General features: G+C 41.8%; 1 protein-coding gene across 1 annotated transcript in view; it reads left to right on the top strand.

Annotated features, from left to right (window-relative positions):
* The window catches only part of LOC123520620, a 462,153-nt gene that overhangs the window by 132,079 nt on the left and 322,574 nt on the right, over positions 1-7,500 (top strand). The gene's annotated exons all lie outside the window — the stretch shown is intronic.

Raw genomic sequence — 7,500 nt, 5'->3', positions numbered from 1 at the left:
GTTAGGGTTTGTTTGGTATGGTTAGGTCAAGTCAGGTTAGGTTAGGCTAGGTTAGGAGAATTCTACGGCATATTTCTTTTTTCTTACTGTTTCGTCTTCTTCTTCTTTTCTCTCTCTCTCTCTCTCTCTCTCTCTCTCTCTCTCTCTCTCTCTCTCTCTCTCTCTCTCTCTCTCTCTCTATTTCATGGCAAGCGTTAGATCAGCATTTTTTTCACTTTTCTTCCGTCCATCAAAACAATGAATATTTGAACAAGAAATGAGGTAATAATTTGCTACTCACTTTTCTTTTCTATCTATATTCAAGCAGGTGAGCATTTTTATTTTGGATTCAAATTCAGTTCCACAATTTCTAGAAGGCTACATTAATCCCTTTAGTACCATGACGCGTTTCCATATTCATTGTGCTTACTATTTAGTAGTTTTACACAGCATCAGAAACTTATGTGGGAGACTGAAATAATGAAGACCTCCATAGACACTTCCTAATGTCAATAAAATCGTCTATTCATATCCAAAACTCTTGGTAAAATTGCGCCTCAGTATTGAAGTGGTTAAAGCACACAATGATGACTAATGGCGCTTTATGTTCTCGGACACTCAGAACCACACCAGTCTTTGCCGCTGCGTAAAGAATCGACACCACTAACAACACCGAAAAGATTATGTACCGCAGTGTCCACTCCACCACTTACATACTCATTAATTAAGTCTTCTCTCGCTAAGTGCGCGTAATGATAAGCGAACTCACTCACGCTGCTCACTACAACGAATTAAGACTTTTACCTTTGTTAACATTCATGGCTCACTCAAGAATTGTTTGTTTGGACGCACAGAAATCAGTACAACTTTGTCAGCATTTCCTTCTGTCATTCTACTCCATAGTGGTTATCGGGAATATCTATCGGTGAAGGGTTGGTACTTATGACATAATTTAAAAGGCAAGGAGAAGAGCAGCAGTTATAGCAAAACCATAACACTGATAATAACAGTAACTCCTCGCTTATCACAAAGACCGGGTGAGATATAGAAAAAAATTAAAAAGATTGGGATATAAAAGACTTCTTTATGGTTATACATGACTCAATCGTAAAAAGCATAAGACTTTTTTTTTTTTACGTTAAGGCCTATAGCACCTGTAGGCACACTTGAAGAGTATTTAGGAAGCGCTGTTCATCTTCCGCTTATTAGTGGCGCAGGCAATTTTATTTATAGTGCTACAATTTCCACCCCGAACCTGGGTATCATGGTGACATGGAGATAACTTTAAACCACTCGACAAATGGCAAAGTGTTTTAAGGCTGTACGTGGAGGGATTCGAATCTACGCGTGGACGTCTGCCCGATCCCACGCTCACCACCTTATCCACTGCACCACCGCCTCCTGATGTAAGAATTATGAATCTAACAAAAAAATATTCATTAAAAAAAGATGACAGTCATATGATTACTAGATATCTGTATCACAAAAATGTCAAAATGTTTACCACAACTCCATTTTTAACATGAGAAAGTTTTCTATTTATGGACTTCTACCTGCTAATTGGGATGTTTTATTTATTCAAAGAAGAAACCTTACACATGTGCAAAATGGTCTCTCTTTCCTTCAGTGCCCCTAACGCGGAGGCTAGGCAGCGGTTGGCAAGGGATCTCCAGCACTTAAAAACGAGTAATGCAATTCTGATGACCAATCTCGCAGGCGTTTTCCTCGTCAGAGTGTGTCAATCTCTTTCTTTACTTCCTGATCTCTTACTCCTTCTCCTTCTCCTCCTCCTCATCTCTCAGGATTTACTTTCATTCTCTCCTTTTCCCTTTACGACCTCACTTCCTGGACACGATTATCTCTGTGTGTGTGTGTGTGTGTGTGTGTGTGTGTGTGTGTGTGTGTGTGTGTGTGTGTGTGTGTGTGTGTGTGTGTGTGTGTGTGTGTTAAAGTATATGTTTTCGAAATTCTTATTTGGGGATGAATCACCATAATTCCACAGAGATTACGAGGCCTACATTTCACACACTTGTAATCTCTCTCTCTCTCTCTCTCTCTCTCTCTCTCTCTCTCTCTCTCTCTCTCTCTCTCTCTCTTTCAAAACTCATTCGTCATATTCCCGCCTCGCCACTTTCTTTATCCGATTAGCTAAATTGTTTCAGTTCGAACCTTTAGAGAGAGAGAGAGAGAGAGAGAGAGAGAGAGAGAGAGAGAGAGAGAGAGAGAGAGAGAGAGAGAGAGAGAGAGAGAGAGAGAGAGAGAGAGAGAGAGAGAGAGAGAGAGAGAGAGAGAGAGAGAGTATCCACAGAACAATAAACAGAGACACAAGCAAAATCAAGAACTGACATACATACAAATAAACAGAAACTAAAAAAAAAAAAAAGTAGGTAGACATCAACAGCTATACAGAAAATTAATATAAATGTGTAAATATAAATTGACACTGATGGACTAAGGCAGGGTTCTCAACCTTTTTATCGTTAAGAACCCCCTGAGTTATAAGACCATCTACCAGTACCCCCAGTATTGTCACATGGAACATGGAACTCAATATGCAATGGCACTGCAAAGGATTTTATTAGATCAGCCATCTAAGTACCCCTGGAAATCTTCTTATGAACCCCCTGTGGTTTCGCGCTGTCAGGATGGCCACTGTCCATGAGCTAACATCATTAGGTCTCTATGACGCTGAAGACGTCTATGCAGAACGGTTTGGTTGGCAATAGACAATCTCATTATCAGACTTTGATTTCTAAGTTATGAAAATAATCTCATTTACGGGGCTTCATAGGTTCATGGTGTCTTGTAGTCTACTTACTAACCTAGAAGGAAAGAAAATATCAAACTAACTTCGAGCTATCAATTGAGGAAGAAGTAATCTTTGTTCCAGGAATAGAGCAAGATGGTATATAAAAAACACAATGCATAGTTATAACCTAACTCTACTATTATAGCGTTTTTTGTCGTAGATACATGTTTAGAAATACTTTACCTATCTTGATATCTCCTTATGTGACAAAAGAATATCCAAAAATATACGATATGCAGTTGACCATCTTTTCTGTGAAATATTACGATATCTGTTGAATCTGGCAACTTCAACGGGAGTTTGGGTCCTCTCCTAGTGTTTCCTTATGATTGGAACATTGATATTTACACGTCATTGTGATCAGGGAAATAAAGAAAACTAAGTTTGCTTTTTTCTAAGAGCATGAAATAGAAAAATTTATGTTTACAAGTGGCAGTTTATGTATAAGACACGCAAACCTGTGTGCACTCATCCACTCTATCCAGAAGCTTAACTAATTTTCAAAAGTTCCCCAATAGCTACACAACTACCATTGGTCTACTGTTTCTATCCAGTTACCTACAAACACGTACACATTCAAGGCAGCAACATGCAAAGTACACTAAATACTCCGGAGCAAAGCTGCCTCACCTTGTTTCATTAATCAGCTAACTCTTGCACACTTTCACACCAAAGCTATTTTTCATTTACCATCGACGATTTTATATTCGAATCAAAATTAAAACGACGATTGAGAACTTTCGGCCTAAAGATGTTTGAGGGCCGTGACGGCCTTGGGCGCCGCACGGGGGAAGGAGGTGGCCGTCGGGTCCGGCCTGGGGCCCAAGGCAGGGAACTGGCTGCAGGTCCTGCTTTTCCTTGGTGGCCTCAAGCTTCACTACTAGTCGTCCACTTGCAGCGCATCACACTAGGCAAGGGTCGCCATAAGCAAGAGATCAATGTCTACCACTCACCGGATGGTACCGTGAGGGGCCCTAAAGGGGTGATAAGGGCTCCTTGCATAGAATATGATGGTGAGTGGTGTGTACGGGACCTCTGCTTATAATGACACCGGGCTGAACAACTCGCCATGAACGAGGGCACGCTGTGCGCCATGAGCCAGGCACTGACAGTACCAGTGGTCCTTTACGTTAGGTTAGGTTAGGTTAGGTTAGATTAGGTTAGGTTAGGTTAGGTTAGGTAAAAAGGACTCACTTCATGACAGCGTTTGGGGAGTGGTGTGTGGCGGGTCATTGCTCATGGCGACCTGTGTGAGGCATTGCAAGGTTGCATCGTCACTGCTCTCATAACCACGGGACTGGGGTTGACCCTTTCTGGGTAAAAAGTTTCGTCCCAGTACCTGTGTAGGTAATAATACTTTGGATCGTTTCGCCATCGCCATCGCCGCACCGTTAGCCTCGATAAACGGATCGTTATCCTCAACAAACACATCTGTACCGTGGACACTGGAATCGCAACCTGTCGTGGAATCCCATTGTTAGCGTGGACTCATTTTCCTTCGCGGCTTCAAGCTCACTGATTGTTGTCAACTTGCAGCGCCTCATACTAGGCAAGGCGTCGCCTTAAGCAGGGTGCCGTGTCTACCGTCCATCAGATGATGCCGTGAGGGGCCTTTAAGGGTGATAAGGGCTCCTTGCATAGAGTCTGGTGGTGAGTGGTGTGTACAGGACCTCTGCTTATAATGACATCGGGCTGAACAACTCGCCATGAACGAGGGCACGCTGTGCGCCATGAGCCAGGCACTGACCGTACCAGTGGTCCTTTACGGGGTGAAAAGGACTCACTGACAGTGTTTGGGGAGTGGAGTGTGGCGGGTTATGCTCATGGCTACCCGTGTGAGGCGCAGTAAGGTGGCAGCGTCACTCTCCTCGCACTCACGGGTCTGGGGTGAACTCTTACGGGGTGAAAGGGTTCGCCCCAGTACCTGTGTAGGCAAGTGAACTTCAATTGCGTCGCAGTGAGGTGGCAGCGCCACTCTCCTCGCACCTAAGGGTGTGGGATGGACCCTTACGGGGTGAAAGGGTTCATCCCAGCACCTGTGTAGGCAAGTGGACTTCAATTGCAGCGCAGGAAGGTGGCAGCGTCACTTTACTCGCACTCAAGGGTGTTGGGTGGATCCTTACGGGTGAAAGGGTTCGTCCCAGTACCTGTGTAGGCAAGTGGACTTCAATATTGTGTCTTGAAATCGCATCGTGAGGACTGGAACCGCATCGACATCGTGGAAACCCGCATCGTTCCCGTGGAAACTGGAATTGCATCTTGATCGTGGAAACTCGCATTATTATCTTGGAAACTGGAAGGGCATCTTTATCATGGAAAGGCATCGTCATTTTGGAAACTTGCATCGCTATCGAGGAAACTGGAATGCCATTGTTATCTTGGAAACTCGGAGCGCTATCGAGGAATCTGGAATCAAATCTTATCGTACACACTGTTATCGTGGAAGCTCTCGTGATCGTCGTTCGTTTCGTTATCTCTGAATTACTTAATTAGTCTTGGTATTATTATTAGCCTCCGTAATAATAGAGATGTTGGTCATTTTATCTTATCTCTTTTACTGTATTTTTTTTCAGGGTACAGTTTAGTGTTCTTCAACCTTTTCTAAATTCGTGCACCTTTTCGAGAAGCAAGGAGGACTATAAAAGAAATGCATCAATATTCGTAATTTTCCCTACTTTAAGACTGAAAATCGATAGATAACATTATTGAATATCTACCTGAAGCTACAGTTTTTTAGTCCTAAACAGTCGCTATATAGAGCGAAATGTACTATAACAAAATGCCACATCTCAAACACATTAGGCCCGTGTTCCGTCGGAGTGTAATATATTACTATTGTGAATAAATCGCAATACTTTGATTAATATCAATAGGAGAGGACCCAAACTGTCACAATTTCAGTGTTCGCAGGAGAGAGTCAGTATCGTCTCGCGGTACAGAGTAATCGTCTCTAAACACTGTATTACGATGTATCTATTGATTTGCCAGGGTTTTACTCCTACCAGTATTTTTCTGTTCTTATTCTACCATGGTATTTCTTTATAGTTACTTGAGTTTATACGACTGACATCATAATATAGAGCAAAACATAATTGTCTGGTGTACCAAGATCTTTCATTTCTAGAGACTTAATTAAATACAGCACGGAACCTTAACACACATTTCACCTCGCTTCTGCACAGGTTAATTCTTCTTCTTCTCAACCTTTTTAATGTGATGTACCCCTCGAAGTCTTTCAGTATTGATCACGTACCCTTACCCACAATGCAGCGTCAGGAAGGGTAACAATAAATGCATGGTTTATTGACTTAGTTTATTAAGTTTAAATTGTGTTATATATGTGGAGCAGACACAATTTTTAATTAATATTAGTATGTTTCTATGAGGTAGTGTCGATAGGAACTGGTACCTCACAGGGAGACACTATATGTGACTAACATGCAATGCATTTACCAAAAAGGAACTATATCAGACAATTTTCGATCATTATGGCAGTGAACTAGTGTTGCTTGCAGCTAGTTGCAACTTGTAACTAGTAACAGTGATAAATAAGTCACTGTGTGTGTGAATAACATATAAAATAAGAAATCGGAGCAAATATTATAGGTTTGCAAGGTTGTATGGCAACTGTAATCCAAGAGAGCTTCCTCTCAAGTTATATAACTCCAAGAGTTTCCTTGTTAACGTTGTTAACGTGTCCTGGTTCTAGTGAAGGACACATTGTATACTACAAACGAATTTGCTGCTATTTAAAACTGAAGCATTTTGAGAAACCCGCCACGTACCCCAAAAATTCCTCTCACGTACCCCTGGGGGTACGCGTACCCCAGGTTGAGAACCCCTGGACTAAGGCATATCATATTTCTATTTTTCTTATCTAATTTACTTTTTTTCCTCCCCCCCTCACAGTAAGAGCTAAAGAATTATTTTACGCACACAGACGCAAAAGAAGAAGAAAAATAATAATAAACTCGTGAATTAGGAAGTGTTGGTACCGCTGATCCACCTCATAAACAGAACACTGCATTGCTCTCCCTCGCATAAACATTTCTTGGTGTAATATTAATACATTCGCTTTTTAATGCTAGGGTGTCATGTCATGCGAACCGATTTCTTTCAGTCAGATGAGGAGTGCAATGATAAATTTATAATTAGAACGTGAAAAAAAACTAGTGTGTGTGTGTGTGTGTGTGTGTGTGTGTGTGTGTGTGTGTGTGTGTGTGTGTGTGTGTGTGTGTGTGTGTGTGTGTGTGTGTGTGTGTGTCCCAGTCATTACTCTCTGCATGGTCCTGCACACTTCAGTCTGTTAGGGGAGATGGCGATACAAAGTAAATATATCTTCAGTGTATAAACCGTCTGTATTTATTGCTGGTGGCGTCCATGAGGCAGAGGGAGAGAGAGAGAGAGAGAGAGAGAGAGAGAGAGAGAGAGAGAGAGAGAGAGAGAGAGAGAGAGAGAGAGAGAGAGAGAGAGAGGCACGCGTCCATATCAGTGTTACAAGCTCACGAGTGTATTTTCTGGTCATTATTATTGCTAGTATTAGTGATCAAGGGAGTAAATGGCTTCATTATTAAATGCCATTACCACTGAAGTATCGTGAAAAGCAAACAAGTGCTTTTATTGATGAAGCGTCCGTTGTCTTTATTATTATATCATTGATACTACTAGGACTAGAGACTCAACGGTGTTAATAATTTATAAAGGCGAGGATT

The sequence above is a fragment of the Portunus trituberculatus genome, chromosome 47, assembly GCF_017591435.1.
Source record: "Portunus trituberculatus isolate SZX2019 chromosome 47, ASM1759143v1, whole genome shotgun sequence".
Lineage (NCBI taxonomy): Eukaryota > Metazoa > Arthropoda > Malacostraca > Decapoda > Portunidae > Portunus > Portunus trituberculatus.
Note: the sequence above shows the minus strand (reverse complement) of the source record. Positions and strands in the feature narration are given on the sequence as shown.